The sequence below is a fragment of the Bombina bombina genome, chromosome 3 (assembly GCF_027579735.1).
Source record: "Bombina bombina isolate aBomBom1 chromosome 3, aBomBom1.pri, whole genome shotgun sequence".
Classification (NCBI taxonomy): Eukaryota; Metazoa; Chordata; class Amphibia; order Anura; family Bombinatoridae; genus Bombina; species Bombina bombina.
The window spans coordinates 443,991,858-444,010,960 of NC_069501.1; positions in this window are offsets into that span (position 1 = coordinate 443,991,858).

The window sequence follows — 19,103 nt, forward strand, 5'->3', positions numbered from 1 at the left end:
AATCCAGGGATCTGGGACATCTTGTATCCATGCTTGAGAGAACTGAGAAAGTCTGCCCCCCAAATCATCATGGCAAACCCTTCATGATGATTTGGAATCAGCTGCAGGTTTCTTTGATTGGGTTTCCAAGAAGACTTGGATTGTTCCTGCTTGGAAGAACAAGGGAAAGGCTTTCCTCTGAAGTTACGAAAGGAACGAAAATTACTCTGATGTTCTTTAGGCCTATTCTTCTTATCTTGAGGTAGAAAAGGCCCTTTTCTACCCTTAAAGGGACACTGAACCCAATTTTTTTTCTTTTGTGATTCAGATAGAGCATGCAATTTTAAACAACTTTCTAATTTACTCCTATTATCATTTTTTCATCGTTCTCTTGCTTTCTTTATTTGACAAAGAAGACATCTAAGCTATTTTTTTGATTTGGAACCATGGAAAGCACTTGTTTATTGGTAGGTGAATTTACCCACCAATCAGCAAGAACAACACAGTGTGTTCACCAAAAATGAGCCGGCATCTAAACTTACATTCTTGCATTTCAAATAAAGATACCAAGAGAATGAAAAGAATTTGGTAATACGAGTAAATTAGAAAGTTGCTTAAAATTGTATGCTCTATCTGAATCACGATAGAAAAAAATTGGGTTCAGTGTCCCTTTAATATCAGAGATAATTTCTGCCAAACTGGGTACAAACAAGGTTTTGCCCTTGTAAGGAATCGCCAGAAGCTTGACTTTAGAGGAAACGTCCGCAGACCAGGATTTCAACCATAACGCCCTGCAGGCTAGGACAGCAAAACTAGAAGCTTTGGCTCCTAGTCTAACAACCTGTGAAATGGCATCTGCAATAAAGGAATTTGCCAACTTAAGAGCTTTAATCCTATCTTGAATTTCATCCAAGGAAGTCTCTACTTTAAGAGAATCAGACAAGGAGTTGAACCAATAAGATGCCACACTAGTCACGGTGGCAATACACACTGCAGGTTGCTATTGGAGACCTTGATGAACATAAATCCTTTTCAAATAAGCCTCCAGCTTCTTGTCCATCGGATCCTTAAAAGAGCAGCTATCCTCAATAGGAATAGTGGTTCTCTTAGCCAGAGTGGAAATGGCCCCTTCAACTTTGGGTACAGTATACCAAGGGTCTTTAATGGAGTCCTCAACAGGAAACATTTTCTTAAAAATGAGAGACTGGGAAAAAGACACCCCTGCTTTCTCCCATTCCTGTGAGATAATCTCCCTAGCACGGTCCGGCACAGGAAAAACCTCTGAAGTGGAAGGTTCATCAAAGAAACTATTAAGTTTACTAGATTTCTTAGTAGTGACAATGACAGGGGTATCAGAGTCATCTAAAGTAGCTAAAACCTCCTTTAACAATACACAAAGGTGTTCAAGCTTAAATCTGAAGGATACCACCTCAGTCTCAGAAGAAGGAATTATACTGTCCAAATCTGAGATTTCACCCTCAGAAAGTCCTGATGTATCTTCCTCATCAGACTTATGAGAAAGGGCAACTTTGGAAGCAGAACTGAGGACAGGCACCTTATTTTTTGAATTTCTAGATTTCCTCTTACATTTTCCCTGTAATCTGGGAATTGCAGCTAATGCCGCAGATAAAGCTGAAGATACCTGGGCAACAATTTCTGCTTTTAAATAAACTCCACTATGAGTTATAGAGGAACCACAGGGCACTGCATATGATGCCATTGAGTCTTGGGACATAGCAGGAGAAAGCTGAGGTATTATTTTAACAGCATCATCCGGAGAAACATTAGGCTCAAAGATTTTACCTTTATTTTGCAAGGTTTCCTTGACACATGAAGAACAAAATTGTATAGCAGCTGCAATTTGTGCATCTAAACATAATAAGCATGAATTCACGAGAGCAGGCTCTTGCTCCATATTAGGCATGTTGTGAAACAATAAATAAACATGGTCAGATAAGTTTCAAAGATTTTAATATTCAATTAAAATAAGCCAAGGAAAAAATACACTTAAAATGTTATCCCAAATTAGGATCGATCCCCAGCTAAAATTATGTGAGAAAAGTTAAGAAAAAACATTTAATAAACATCAAATAAACTTCTAAAATACCCCTCAGGCAACCCCACACCTCAATTACTGAGGTGCCTTACCGCTACCAATTAAGACGGGATCACCAAGAAATGGAGAAAAAACTACTTTTTCCTCAGAAACATTATGAAGTAAAGCCGGTCATGTGACCGCAACTGCCGAGCTCAAATTACTGCTGTGACACAGAGAGGCACCACTTCCAGGTACACTGAGTACCAGAAATATACGTTTTTTCAAACCTGACAGTTTAAAATGTTGCATCTTTTTATTTTAAAGCAAAGGGGAAATGAATAAACTGCTGAAATAGAAAATGCAGCCTTACTTTCAGTTTAAACTTGTATTGTTGTATCAAGTAAATATGTGTCAGAAAATAAAGCCTATTAAAAACATTTTACCCTTTCTTTTTAAAAGAGTTTAAATGTTAGTCTCACACATGCTACAGTGTCTGCTTCATGCCCCAGTGTAACCCATACAACAGGATTATTTATGTCCCAATGAAAAAGCAGTGTCTTTTAATTTGTTAAGTGCATGGTCTCCCCAACTGGAAGAAAAAGCACTTACCTGCTCTGCTGTCCGAAATGTAGACAGTTACAAGGTATGAGAAGACACAGTTCTTCACAGAGACCTTTGAAAAAGAAAGAACAGAGTAGCCAACTCTGGCTTTCTAAACTAGGGCAGCAATTGTTAGGAAAACGCAGTAAGTACCGCCTTTACAAGTTCCTAACTGCTTTAAAGCCACCACTACCCGACTGTAAGGAATGACGTGGAATATGGCTATACCCCAAAACTTGCTTGTAGATTAAATAAAAAAGCTTCTTCAGACACCTAAACTTCACCTCCTCCATGCACCGAAGGCAAAGAGAATGACTGGGGGTTGTGGCTAAGGGAGTTATACTTAGCAGTTTAACTGTGGTGCTCTTTGCCTCCTCCTGCTGGCCAGGAGAGATATTCCCAACAGTAATTACTCAATCCATGGACTCACCATATCTTAGGAAAGAAACATATTCTTCTTGAGAAAATGCAATTTGGTTTGAGCGCAAATAAGGGTGTTAGTTTTTGTTTCCCTTTCTCTATTGAAGTATTTGGGGGAATATGATAATGCGTTCGCAAATTTTCAAAGATCGGCTTTTTGTGCAAATCAAGTCAACGTTCACTCGAGAAAAATTACTTTTAATTTATAATATGCGCTCTACATGATGCCAACCGGAACAATCAATTGCGTTCAATTTATAATCTAGCCCTATATGGGCCAGATTAAGGCTCTAAAATATTTAAGTTTTCTCCAGCTTGGAGAGATATTGTAGTTCAGACTTCACAAAGGCTGAACTGTCTGAATATTCAAAAGAAAAAAAGGGCGGAACTCTCCAGCACGGCAAGATCTCTCATTTATGTATGTGACAAGACCAATGCAATAGCACTGCATGCTATGAGAGCTTTGTTACACTTACACTTTGTGCTTTGTATTTTACATTACTATACATTTCAGAATTTCAGTATTATTGCATTTAAACTTTGCATTTTCTTATTTGTAATTGAATACATTTAAATTTTGGTCTAGTAGTGATTTTACACATTCTGATAATGCTTTGAAAGTTTTTGTTACTTTAATAACTTGGAATCATACTTTGTATAATACTATAGTGTACTTTGTATTTTCTCCATTGTAAACTGACAGTTTCAGAAAGTGGGAGGGACAGGGCAGTTCCCTCTGCTGAACAGGGGAGTTTCCAGGGTATGTCTGAAGCTCTCTCACAAGTCATGTGAAATTTTCTAAGCATTTGAAACAAGCTGGTCTCACTGATTTGTCTTGCCAGCTATATGCAGTTGATGTTTACTCAAAATTCACAATAGACTTATTTTAACTAACAGAAAAGTAATATATATATTAAAATATAGACAAAAGCAAGTTACATTGTAGTGAAAACAATTCAGTTTAATTTAGAATTGATGCAAAACGGAGCCTTTATATCAGCCCCAGGGGTTCTTCAGGTACCTTCTCTCTTCTATGTGAAATGTTGTATCCCAAAGAGCTCATTGCTTTCTATTCCCTAGATTACGAGTTTTGCGTTGCGGCTTTTAACTCTGAAAAAATGGCAGTTTCCGCTTAAAAGCAAGAACGCACTATTGGGAGTCGTGTCGGTATAGCTATACTGCAAACATTTTAGCCTGTAACTCAACGTCAATCCCGCACTCAAAAAAAAGATGTTTCGCATGGAATTTCCATAGCAGGTTGTGCAGTGAGACTAAAGAGATTACGTTACAGCCTATACCGACAAGATCCATACCGCCAACTGAGAGCAGTAGTTATGGATTTTGTGTAACAAAAATGTTTCACAAAACTCATAACTAAACTGTTACAAAGTACACTAACACCCATAAATTACCTATTAACCCATAAACCGCCACCCTCCCACATAGCAAACACTATATTAAACCTATTAAACCCTAATCTGCACCCACCCACATTGCGACTATTCAATAAAGTTATGAACCCTTAATCTGCCGCCCACATCGCCAACACTATTTAAATATATTAACCCCTATTTCCCCGCACCCCGACATTGCCGCCACTATAATAAAGTTATTAACCCCTATTCCGCCACTCGCTGACATTGCCGCCCCTAAATAAACTTATCAACCCCTAAAACCTCCAGCCTTCCACATCTCCACCACTAAATAAACCTATTAACCCCTAAACCGCCGGCCCCCCACATAGTAAAACACTAAACTAAACTATTAACTCCTAAACCTAACACCCCCCTAACGTTAAATTAAAATTACAATATAACTCTATTTAAATAAATAAAAACTTACCTGTGACATAAATATAAACCTAACATTAAACTATAAATTAACCTAACATAACTAATCTAATAAAATAAAAAATAATACCAATTAAAATATCTAAATTACAAATTTAAAAAAACCTAACACTACGAAAAATAATAAAAAATCTAAATTACAACTTAAAAAAAAAAAAGTAAATAATCTGAGTTTACCAAAAATAATTAACACTAAAATCACAAAAAATAAAAAATACAATAAGATTACAAAAAATAAACTAAATTATCAAAATAAAAACAATTACACCTAATCTAATAGCCCTATAAAAATAAAAAGCCCCCACAAAATAAAAACACCCCCTAGCCTACAATAAACAACCAATTGCCCTAAAGAAATCAGCTCTTTTTCCTGTAAGAAAAGTCCCCCCAACACTATCTTCATCCCGGCGGCGTGGAATGGAGCCATCCTGTAAGCTGATCCCATCCTGCGCGGAGCGTCCTCTTCATATGGTCGCCGCCGTACACTGAAGTTGAATGCAAGGTAGCCATTTCAAAATCGCGTACCTTGCATTCCTATTGGCTGATTTGATTCTTTAAATTTAAATCAGCCAATAGGATGAGAGCTACTGAAATCCTATTCGTTGTTCAAATCAGCCAATAGAATTTCAGCAGCTCTCATCCTATTGGCTGTTTTGAACAGCCAAAATGTTTTTAGAAGCTCTCATCCTATTGGCTGATTTGAATAATCAAATCAGCAAATAGGAATGCAAGATATGCCATTTTGAAATGGCTACCTTGCATTAAACTTCAGTGTACGGTGGTGTCCGTATGAAGAGGGTGCTCTGCGCAGGATAGGATCAGCTTCCAGGATGGCTCCACTCCACCGGGATGAAGATAGAAGACACCCCCGGGATGGATGAAGACAGGGTCGGCTCCAGAACTAATGAAATGGGGGGGCATTTTATTTTCACGAGGGGGCACACATTTACAAAGCATGTATGAGTCAAAATAAGAGCAGACCTACATGTTCTGCAGGAAAGTGCTATTAACATTTGGAGAATATGTGCTAAATCACTAGGTAAAAGAATGAAGTCTAAATCATATCCAGTGCACTAAAACAGAGCCATTAAACTTGAGACCCCCAGTGCAATAGCTCCTTAAAAACAATTCACCCCTTAATAACCATGATCCAAAACCCTTAAACTTATTCTCACAGTTTGGCAGCTAACTCCGCCCCCAGCATGCAGCATTACATAACAATTCATTATTTTATTTATTATTTTTAAAGAGTATGATGATATCAATATTTTTTGAGGGGGCACAGCATTCTATTTGGGTGGGCATTGCCCCCCATTGCCCCCCCTTGGAGCCAACCCTGGATGAAGACCTCACTGTCTGGATGGAGATGAATGTCCGGACTTCAGAAACCGTGAGTAGATCTTCTGGGTCTAGTGTTAGTTTTATTTGCGGTGGGTTTTTTTTTTAGATTAGGGTTTGGGCTTTGAAAAAGAGCTGAATGCCCTTTAGCTTAGTTTTTTTTTAGAGTTAGGTTTTACTGTCGGGCGGGACTTTGTATTTTTTTTACAGGTAAAAAAGCTCTTTTTTTAAGCAATGCCCTACAAAAGGCCCTTTTAAGGGCTATTGGTAGTTTATTGTAGGCTAGGGGGTGTTTTTATTTTTTGGGGGGGCTTTTTTATTTTTATAGGGCTATTAGATTAGGTGTAATTGTTTATATTTTTCATCATTTCATTTATTTTATTTTTGTAATCTTAGGCCTAGATTTAGAGTTGGGCGGTAGCCGTGAAAACCAGCGTTAGAGGCTCCTAACGCTGGTTTTTAACGCCCTCTGGTATTTGGAGTCAGTCAGGAAAGGGTCTAACGCTCACTTTCCAGCCGCGACTTTTCCATACCGCAGATCCCCTTACGTCAATTGCGTATCCTATCTTTTCAATGGGATCTTTCTAACGACGGTATTTAGAGTCGTGGCTGAAGTGAGCGTTAGAAATCTAACGACCAAACTCCAGCCGCAGAAAAAAGTCAATAGTTAAGAGCTTTTTGGGCTAACGCCGGTTCATAAAGCTCTTAACTACTGTGCTCTACAGTACACTAACACCCATAAACTACCTATGTACCCCTAAACCGAGGTCCCCCCACATCGCCACCACTCGATTAAATTTTTTTAACCCCTAATCTGCCGACCGCCACCTACGTTATACTTATACTTATGTACCCCTAATCTGCTGCCCCTAACACCGCCGACCCCTATATTATATTTATTAACCTCTAATCTGCCCCCCACAACGTCGCCGCCAGCTACCTACAATAATTAACCCCTAATCTGCCGACCGCAAAGCGCTGCCACCTACGTTATCCTTATGTACCCCTAATCTGCTGCCCCTAACACCGCCGACCCCTATATTATATTTATTAACCCCTAATCTGCCCCCCACAACGTCGCCTCCACCTACCTACACTTATTAACCCCCTAATCTGCTGAGCTACTATAATAAAGTTATTAACCCCTAATCCGCCTCACTCCTGCCTCAATAACCCTATAAGAAATAGTATTAACCCCTAATCTGCCCTCCCTAACATCGCCGACACCTAACTTCAAACATTAACCCCTAATCTGCCGACCGGAGCTCACCGCTATTCTAATAAATTTTTTAACCCCTAAAGCTAAGTCTAACCCTAACACTAACACCCCCCTAAATTAAATATAATTTAAATCTAACGAAATAAATTAACTCTTATTATATAAATTATTCCTATTTAAAGCTAAATACTTACCTGTAAAATAAACCCTAATATAGCTACAATATAAATAATAATTATATTGTAGCTATTTTAGGATTTATATTTATTTTACAGGTAACTTTGTATTTATTTTAACCAGGTACAATAGCTATTAAATAGTTAAGAACTATTTAATAGCTAAAATAGTTAAAATAATTACAAAATCACCTGTAAAATAAATCCTAACCTAAGTTACAATTAAACCTAAAACTACACTATCAATAAATTAATTAAATAAAATACCTACAATTATCTACAATTAAACCTAACACTACACTATCAATAAATTAATTAAATACAATATCTACAAATAAATACAATGAAATAAACTAACTAAAGTACAAAAAATAAAAAAGAACTAAGTTACAAAAAATAAAAAAATATTTACAAACATTAGAAAAATATTACAACAATTTTAAACTAATTACACCTACTCTAAGCCCCCTAATAAAATAACAAAGCCCCCCAAAATAAAAAAATGCCCTACCCTATTCTAAATTAAAAAAGTTCAAAGCTCTTTTACCTTACCAGCCCTGAACAGGGCCCTTTGCGGGGCATGCCCCAAAGAATTCAGCTCTTTTGCCTGTAAAAAAAACACATACAATAACCCCCCCAACATTACAACCCACCACCCACATACCCCTAATCTAACCCAAACCCCCCTTAAATAAACCTAACACTAAGCCCCTGAAGATCTTCCTACCTTATCTTCACCATACCAGGTTCACCGATCCGTCCTCGGAAGTCTTGATCCAAGCCTCGGAAGTGTTGATTGGGGGGGTATTGTATGTGTTTTTTTTACAGGCAAAAGAGCTGAATTCTTTGGGGCATGCCCCGCAAAGGGCCCTGTTCAGGGCTGGTAAGGTAAAAGAGCTTTGAACTTTTTAAATTTAGAATAGGGTAGGGCATTTTTTTATTTTGGGGGGCTTTGTTATTTTATTAGGGGGCTTAGAGTAGGTGTAATTAGTTTAAAATTGTTGTAATATTTTTCTAATGTTTGTAAATATTTTTTTATTTTTTGTAACTTAGTTCTTTTTTATTTTTTGTACTTTAGTTAGTTTATTTCATTGTATTCTTAACTATTTAATAGCTATTGTACCTGGTTAAAATAAATACAAAGTTACCTGTAAAATAAATATAAATCCTAAAAAAGCTACAATATAATTATAATTTATATTGTAGCTATATTAGGGTTTATTTTACAGGTAAGTATTTAGCTTTAAATAGGAATAATTTATTTAATAAGAGTTAATTTATTTTGTTAGATTTAAATTATATTTAACTTAGGGGGGTGTTAGTGTTAGGGTTAGACTTAGCTTTAGGGGTTAATCCATTTATTACAGTAGCGGCGAGATTCGGTCGGCAGATTAGGGGTTAATAATTGAAGCTAGGTGTCGGCGATGTTAGGGAGGGCAGATTAGGGGTTAATACTATTTATTATAGGGTTATTGAGGCGGGAGTTAGGCGGATTAGGGGTTAATAACTTTATTATAATAGCGGCGCGGTCCGGTCGGCAGATTAGGGGTTAATAAGTGTAGGCAGGTGGAGGCAACGTTGTGGGGGGCAGATTAGGGGTTAATTAATATAATATAGGGGTCGGCGGTGTTAGGGGCAGCAGATTAGGGGTACATAGGGATAATGTAAGTAGCGGCGGTTTACGGAGCGGCAGATTAGGGGTTAAAAAAAATATGCATGTGTCAGCGATAGCGGGGGCGGCAGATTAGGGGTTAATAAGTGTAAGGTTAGGGGTGTTTAGACTCCGGGTACATGTTAGGGTGTTAGGTGCAGACGTAGGAAGTGTTTCCCCATAGGAAACAATGGGGCTGCGTTAGGAGCTGAACGCGGCTTTTTTGCAGGTGTTAGGTTTTTTTTCAGCTCAAACAGCCCCATTGTTTTCTATGGGGGAATCGTGCACGAGCACGTTTTTGAAGCTGGCCGCGTCCGTAAGCACCGCTGGTATCGAGAGTTGCAGTGGCGTTAAATTATGCTCTACGCTCCCTTTTTGGAGCCTAACGCACTGAAAACCCTGCCATTCTGTGAACTCTAAATACCAGCGGTATTTAAAAGGTGCGGCCAGAAAAAAGGACGCGTAGCTAACGCACCCCCTTGGCCGCAAAACTCCAAATCTAGGCGTTAGTGTTTTTTGTTTCTCGTGATTTTAGTGTTAATTATTTTTGGTAAACTTTGATTATTTACATTTTTCATAGGATTTGTTTTCTTTTTTAGTTGTAATTTAGATTTTTTTATATTTTTTTCGTATTGTTAGGTTTTTTAAATTTGTAATTTAGATATTTTAATTGGTAGTATTTTTTATTTTATTAGATTAGTTATGTTTGGTTTATTTATAGTTTAATGTTAGGTTTATTTTTATTTCACAGGTAAGTTTTTATTTATTTAAATATAGTTATATTGTAATTTTCATTTAAAGTTAGGAGGGTGTTAGGTTTAGGGGTTAATAGTTTAATTTAGTGTTTTGTGATGTGGGGCCGGCGGTATAGGGGTAAATAGTTTTTTTTAGTTGCGGAGATGTGGGAGGCCGGAGGTTTAGGGGTTAATAACTTTATTTAGTGGGGACGATGTCGGGGAGTGGCGGAATAGGTGTTAATAGCTTTTATTAGTGTTGGCAATGTCGGGGCGGCAGATTAGGGGTTAATAACTTTATTACAATGGCGGTGATGTCGGGGAGTGGCGGATTAGGGGTTAATAACTTTATTAAAGGGGCTGCAATGTCGGGGAGCAGCGGAATAGGGGTTAATAACTTTATTATAGTGGCAGCGATGTCGGGGAGCAGCGGAATAGGGGTTAATAACTTTATTATAGTGGAGACGATGTCGGGAGTGGAGGAATAGGGGTTAATAGCTTTATTATAGTGGCGGTGATGTCGGGGAGTGGTGGATTAGGGGTTAATAACTTTATTATAGTGGCGGCGATGTCGGGGAGCAGCGGAATAGGGGTTAATAACTTTATTATAGTGGTGACGATGTCGGGGGTGGAGGAATAGGGGTTAATAGCTTTATTATAGTGGCGGCGATGTCAGGGGCAGCAGATTAGGGGTGTTTAGACTTGAGGTTTATGTTAGGGTTAGGTATAAACGTAACTTTTTTTCTTTATAGACATCAATGGGGCTGCGTTATGGCGATCTAACACTCTCTTCCCATTGAGGTCTATGGGGGAAAGCGTGCATGAGCACGTCAAAGCAGCCCTTGGCTTTTGTGCGAAATGGAGTTTAATGCCACCATATCGCATGCACAAGATGGATTTTCAGAAACTCGTAATGGCAGCGATATGGGGGGTAAAATAACTAAACTTTTGTTGCATTCGTTTCGCACCCTGTTTAGCGCAAAACTCATAATCTAAGTGTTAGGAAGGAATCTCTGATCTCTCTGGGATTTCCAGATTCTTCCCCTTTTCTTAGGAAATTCAGTAGTTCTGCCCCTGTGAAGTAAGCAATATATCTCCAAAATAGAGAATGTTTGATTATCTGGCCCATAGAAAGTAATGACACTCTCTGGGAAACTGAAGCTGACAGTTTTACAGTTTTTCAGTTTTAATTTAAATAAAAAGACATGCAAAGTGCAATCTAATATGTAAAAAAACATAATTTATGCTTACCTGATAAATTCCTTTCTTCTGTAGTGTGATCAGTCCACGGGTCATCATTACTTCTGGGATATTACTCCTCCCCAACAGGAAGTGCAAGAGGATTCACCCAGCAGAGCTGCATATAGCTCCTCCCCTCTACGTCACTCCCAGTCATTCGACCAAGGACCAACGAGAAAGGAAAAGCCAAGGGTGAAGTGGTGACTGGAGTATAAATTAAAAAATATTTACCTGCCTTAAAAACAGGGCGGGCCGTGGACTGATCACACTACAGAAGAAAGGAATTTATCAGGTAAGCATAAATTATGTTTTCTTCTGTTAAGTGTGATCAGTCCACGGGTGATCATTACTTCTGGGATACCAATACCAAAGCAAAAGTACACGGATGACGGGAGGGATAGGCAGGCTCTTTATACAGAAGGAACCACTGCCTGAAGAACCTTTCTCCCAAAAATAGCCTCCGATGAAGCAAAAGTGTCAAATTTGTAAAATTTGGAAAAAGTATGAAGCGAAGACCAAGTTGCAGCCTTGCAAATCTGTTCAACAGAGGCCTCATTCTTGAAGGCCCAAGTGGAAGCCACAGCTCTAGTAGAATGAGCTGTAATTCTTTCAGGAGGCTGCTGTCCAGCAGTCTCATAAGCTAAACGAATTATGCTACGAAGCCAAAAAGAAAGAGAGGTAGCGGAAGCTTTTTGACCTCTCCTCTGCCCAGAGTAAATGACAAACAGAGAAGACGTTTGTCGAAATTCCTTAGTTGCCTGTAAGTAAAATTTTAGAGCACGGACTACATCCAGGTTGTGCAGTAGACGTTCCTTCTTTGAAGAAGGATTTGGGCATAAAGAAGGAACAACAATCTCTTGATTGATATTCCTGTTAGTAACTACCTTAGGTAAGAACCCAGGTTTAGTACGCAGGACTACCTTATCCGAATGAAAAATCAAATAAGGAGAATCACAATGTAAGGCTGATAATTCAGAGACTCTTCGAGCCGAGGAAATAGCCATTAAAAATAGAACTTTCCAAGATAACAACTTTATATCAATGGAATGAAGGGGTTCAAACGGAACGCCCTGTAAAACATTAAGAACAAGGTTTAAACTCCATGGTGGAGCAACAGTTTTAAACACAGGCTTAATCCTGGCCAAAGCCTGACAAAAAGCCTGGACGTCAGGAACTTCTGACAGACGTTTGTGTAACAGAATGGACAGAGCTGAGATCTGTCCCTTTAAAGAACTAGCAGATAAACCCTTTTCTAAACCTTCTTGTAGAAAAGACAATATCCTAGGAATCCTAACCTTACTCCAAGAGTAACCTTTGGATTCACACCAATATAGGTATTTACGCCATATCTTATGGTAAATCTTTCTGGTAACAGGTTTCCTAGCCTGTATTAAGGTATCAATAACTGACTCAGAAAACCCACGTCTTGATAAAATCAAGCGTTCAATTTCCAAGCAGTCAGCTTCAGAGAAGTTAGATTTTGATGTTTGAAGGGACCCTGTATCAGAAGGTCCTGTTTCAGAGGTAGAGACCAAGGTGGACAGGATGACATGTCCACCAGGTCTGCATACCAAGTCCTGCGTGGCCACGCAGGTGATATTAGAATCACTGATGCTCTCTCTTGTTTGATTCTGGCAATCAATCGAGGAAGCAACGGAAAAGGTGGAAACACGTAAGCCATCCTGAATTCCCAAGGTGCTGTCAGAGCATCTATCAGGACTGCTCCTGGATCCCTGGATCTGGACCCGTAACGAGGAAGCTTGGCGTTCTGTCGAGACGCCATGAGATCTATCTCTGGTTTGCCCCAACGTCGAAGTATTTGGGCAAAGACCTCCGGATGAAGTTCCCACTCCCCCGGATGAAAAGTCTGACGACTTAAGAAATCCGCCTCCCAGTTCTCCACTCCCGGGATGTGGATTGCTGACAGGTGGCAAGAGTGAGACTCTGCCCAGCGAATTATCTTTGATACTTCCATCATAGCTAGGGAGCTTCTTGTCCCTCCCTGATGGTTGATGTAAGCTACAGTCGTGATGTTGTCCGACTGAAACCTGATGAACCCCCGAGTTGTCAACTGGGGCCAGGCCAGGAGGGCATTGAGAACTGCTCTCAATTCCAGAATGTTTATTGGCAGGAGACTCTCCTCCTGACTCCATTGTCCCTGAGCCTTCAGAGAATTCCAGACGGCACCCCAACCTAGAAGGCTGGCGTCTGTTGTTACAATTGTCCAGTCTGGTCTGCTGAATGGCATCCCCCTGGACAGATGTGGCCGAGAAAGCCACCATAGAAGAGAATTTCTGGTCTCTTGATCCAGATTCAGAGAAGGGGATAAGTCTGAGTAATCCCCATTCCACTGACTTAGCATGCACAGTTGCAGTGGTCTGAGGTGTAAGCGTGCAAAGGGTACTATGTCCATTGCCGCTACCATTAAGCCGATTACCTCCATGCATTGAGCCACTGACGGGTGTTGAATGGAATGAAGGGTGCGGCAAGCACTTTGAAGTCTTGTTAGCCTGTCCTCTGTCAGGTAAATCTTCATTTCTACAGAATCTATAAGAGTCCCCAGGAAGGGAACTCTTGTGAGTGGAACGAGTGAACTTTTCTTTTCGTTCACCTTCCATCCATGTGACCTTAGAAATGCCAGCACTAACTCTGTATGAGACTTGGCAGTTTGAAAGCTTGAAGCTTGTATCAGAATGTCGTCTAGGTATGGAGCTACCGAGATTCCCCGCGGTCTTAGTACCGCCAGAAGAGCACCCAGAACCTTTGTGAAGATTCTTGGAGCTGTAGCCAATCCGAATGGAAGAGCCACAAACTGGTAATGCCTGTCTAGGAAGGCAAACCTTAGGTACCGATAATGATCTTTGTGAATCGGTATGTGAAGGTAAGCATCTTTTAAATCTACAGTGGTCATGTACTGACCTTCTTGGATCATAGGTAAAATTGTCCGAATAGTCTCCATCTTGAACGATGGAACTCTTAGGAATTTGTTTAGGATCTTTAAGTCCAGGATTGGTCTGAAAGTTCCCTCTTTTTTGGGAACCACAAACAGATTTGAGTAAAACCCCTGTCCCTGTTCTGATCGTGGAACTGGATGGATTACTCCCATTAACAAGAGCTCTTGTACGCAGCGTAGAAACGCCTCTTTCTTTGTCTGGATTGTTGACAATCTTGACAGATGAAATCTCTCTCTTGGAGGAGAGTATTTGAAGTCCAGAAGGTATCCCTAAGATATTATCTCTAGCGCCCAGGGATCCTGAACATCTCTTGCCCAAGCCTGGGCGAAGAGAGAAAGTCTGCCCCCCACTAGTTCCGATCCCGGATCGGGGGCCCTCAATTCATGCTGTTTTAGGGGCAGCAGCAGGTTTCCTAGTCTGCTTGCCCTTGTTCCAGGACTGGTTAGGTTTCCAGCCTTGTCTGTAGCGAGCAACAGCTCCTTCCTGTTTTGGTGCAGAGGAAGTTGATGCTGCTCCTGCTTTGAAATTACGAAAGGAACGAAAATTAGACTGTCTAGTCTTGGCTTTGGCTTTGTCCTGAGGCAGGGCATGGCCTTTACCTCCTGTAATGTCAGCGATAATCTCTTTCAACCCGGGCCCGAATAAGGTCTGCCCTTTGAAAGGTATATTAAGCAATTTAGACTTAGAAGTAACATCAGCTGACCAGGATTTTAGCCACAGCGCCCTGCGTGCCTGAATGGCGAATCCTGAATTCTTCGCCGTAAGTTTAGTAAGATGTACTACGGCCTCCGAAATGAATGAATTAGCTAGTTTAAGGACTCTAAGCCTGTCCGTAATGTCGTCCAGAGTAGCTGAACCAATGTTCTCTTCCAGAGACTCAATCCAGAATGCCGCTGCAGCCGTGATCGGCGCAATGCATGCAAGGGGTTGCAATATAAAACCTTGTTGAACAAACATTTTCTTAAGGTAACCCTCTAACTTTTTATCCATTGGATCTGAAAAAGCACAGCTATCCTCCACCGGGATAGTGGTACGCTTAGCTAAGGTAGAAACTGCTCCCTCCACCTTAGGGACCGTTTGCCATAAGTCCCTTGTGGTGGCGTCTATTGGAAACATTTTTCTAAATATCGGAGGGGGTGAGAACGGCACACCGGGTCTATCCCACTCCTTAGTAACAATTTCAGTAAGTCTCTTAGGTATAGGAAAAACCTCAGTACTCGTCGGTACCGCAAAATATTTATCCAACCTACACATTTTCTCTGGTATTGCAACTGTGTTACAATCATTCAGAGCCGCTAACACCTCCCCTAGTAATACACGGAGGTTTTCCAGTTTAAATTTAAAATTTGAAATATCTGAATCCAGTCTGTTTGGATCAGAACCGTCACCCACAGAATGAAGTTCTCCGTCCTCATGTTCTGCCACCTGTGACGCAGTGTCTGACATGGCCCTAATATTATCAGCGCACGCTGTTCTCACCCCAGAGTGATCACGCTTACCTCTTAGTTCTGGTAATTTAGCCAAAACCTCAGTCATAACAGAAGCCATATCCTGTAATGTGATTTGTAATGGCCGCCCAGATGTACTCGGCGCTACAATATCACGCACCTCCCTCTGAGCGGGAGATGTAGGTACTGACACGTGAGGCGAGTTAGTCGGCATAACTCTCCCCTCGTTGTTTGGTGAAATTTGTTCAATTTGTACAGATTGATTTTTATTTAAAGTAGCATCAATACAGTTAGTACATAAATTTCTATTGGGCTCCACTTTGGCATTGCAACAAATGACACAGGTATCATCCTCTGAATCAGACATGTTTAACACACTAGCAAATAAACTTGCAACTTGGAAATACAATTCAATTAGAATAATATTAAAACGTACTGTGCCTTTAAGAAGCACAGAAGATCTATGACAGTTGAAAATTAATAAATTGAAACAGTTATAGCCTCAATCCTTGTAAACAACACAACTTTAGCAAAGGTTTAATCCCATTAGCAAAGATAACAAATTCTGAAAGCAGGAAACAAATTACAGAATAAACGTTTTTTATCTCAGTCAAACTATAATTCTCACAGCTCTGCTGAGAGAAATTACCTCCCTCAAAATAAGGTTTGAAGACCCCTGAGCTCTGTAGAGATGAACCGGATCATGCAGGGAATACAATGAGTTGCTGACTGAAATATTTGATGCATAGTAAAAGCGCCAAAAAACGGCCCCTCCCCCTCACACACAGCAGTGAGGGAGAACAGAAACTGTCAGAAAACAGATTAAGCAACTGCCAAGTGGAAAAATAGTGCCCAAACATTTATTCACTCAGTACCTCAGCAAATGAAAACGATTTTACATTCCAGCAAAAACGTTAAACATAATCTCTAGTTATTAAACAGCTTTATGTATTTCTTACAGTGTAATTCTAGTGAAGTACCATTCCCCAGAATACTGAAGTGTAAAGTATACATACATGACATTATATCGGTATGGCAGGATTTTCTCATCAATTCCATTGTCAGAAAATAAAAGCTGCTACATACCTCTATGCAGATTCATCTGCCCGCTGTCCCCTGATCTGAAGTTTACCTCTCCTCAGATGGCCGAGAAACAGCAATATGATCTTAACTACTCCGGCTAAAATCATAACAAAAACTCTGGTAGATTCTTCTTCAAACTCTGCCAGAGAGATAATAACACACTCCGGTGCTATTTTAAAATAACAAACTTTTGATTGAAGATATAAAACTAAGTATAATCACCATAGTCCTCTCACACATCCTATCTAGTCGTTGGGTGCAAGAGAATGACTGGGAGTGACGTAGAGGGGAGGAGCTATATGCAGCTCTGCTGGGTGAATCCTCTTGCACTTCCTGTTGGGGAGGAGTAATATCCCAGAAGTAATGATGACCCGTGGACTGATCACACTTAACAGAAGAAATACACACACACACATATACTGTGTATATATATATATATATATATATATATATATATATATAAATATATATATACACACTCACCGGTCACTTATATTAAGTACACCTGTTCAATTGCTTGGTAACACGAACTGCTAATCAGCCAATCACATTGCAGCAACTCAATGCATTTAGGTATCTAGACGTGGTGAAGATAACTTGCTGAAGTTCAAACCGAGCATCAGAATGGGGAAGAAAGGGGGATTTAATTGACTTTGAACGTGGCATGGTTGTTGGTGCCAGATGGGCTAGTCTGAGTATTTAGAAAACTGCTGATCTACTGGGATTTTCATGCACAACCATCTCTAGGGTTTACAGAGAATGGTCTGAAAAAAAATAAAATGTCCAGTGAGCTGCAGTTGTGTGGACGAAAATGCCTTGTTGATGTCAGAGGTCAGAGAAGAATGGGCAGACTGGTTCGAGATGATAGAAAGGCAAAAATAACAATACAACTCATTACAACCAAAGTATGCAGAATACCATCTCTGAACTCACAACACGTCGAACCTTGAAACAGATGGGCTACAGCAGCAGAAGACCACACCGGGTGCCACTCCTGTCAGCTAAGAACAGGAAACTGAGGCTACAATTCGCACAGTCTCACCAAAATTGGACAATAGAAGATTGTAAAAACGTTGCCTGGTCTGATGAGTCTTGATTTCAGATGCGAAATTCAGTTGGTAGGGTCAGAATTTGGCGTAAACAACATGAAAGCATGGATCCATCCTGCCGTGTATCAACGGTTCAGGCTGGTGGTGGTGGTGTAATAGTGTGGGGGATATTTTCTTGGCACACTTTGGGCCCCTTAGTACCAATTGTGCATCATTTAAACGACATGGCCTACCTGAGTATTGTTGCTGACCATGTCCATTCCTTTATGACTACAGTCTACCCATCTTCTGATGGCTGCTTCCAGCAGGATAATGCACCATGTCACAAAGCTCAAATCATCTTAAACTGGTTTCTTTAACATGACAATGAGTTTACTGTACTCCAATGGCATCCACAGTCACCAGATCTCAATTCAATAGAGCACCTTTAGGATGTGGTAAAATGGAAGATTTGCATCACGGATGTGCAGCCGACAAATCTGCAGCAACTGCGTGATGCTATCATGTCAATATGGATCAAAATGTCTGAGGAATGTTTCCAACACCTTGTTGAATCTATGCCACAAATAATTAAGGCAGATCTGAAGGCAAAATGGGGTCCAACCCGGTACTAACAAGGTGTACCTAATAAAGTGGCTGGTGAAATATATATATATATATATACAAATTGTGAGCCTAACTTGTGAAAGTTACACAGATACTGTGAAGGCATAATCAGAATTTGTAAAATCACAATCCTAAATAAACTGCTGTATACTAAATAAAATACAAATAGAAAGTGCAAAGTTTAAATGTAATAAAATGTAATCTGAAGTTTAAATTTATATAAAATAGAAAGCACAAAGTGTAAATGCAGCAGAATTGTCATGTCATGCAGTACTGTATTGCACTGTGATTGTCTCTCCTTCACATACAGAAATGCAGGTAACACCCCTTGGAGAAGTTAAGCAAAAGCTGCTTTTTGAAAATTTCACTAGGGATCTATCAGTGCTGGGGGATCATTTTAGAATATCTCAGCTGAGCAGAGAGATTTTGAATATCAGGGCCTAAAAGTAGAGCGCTAACAGTTGCGGGCAAGCACAAGAGTTTATTGCGAGTTCCTTCGCTCGTCGGGTTTACCCAGTAAACACAATCAATTGAGCGCAATCGCAATTTACGCTAGAATGATTACCGCGTCCTCTGAACTCTGGTTAACTGTTTCACGAAACAAAAAAGATGCACAAAACACATCATCAAAAAACATTACAAAGTACAGTTATACTCATAATAACACCATATAATGAAAATTATAAAAAATAAAATAAAATAAAAATATTTTTAAATAA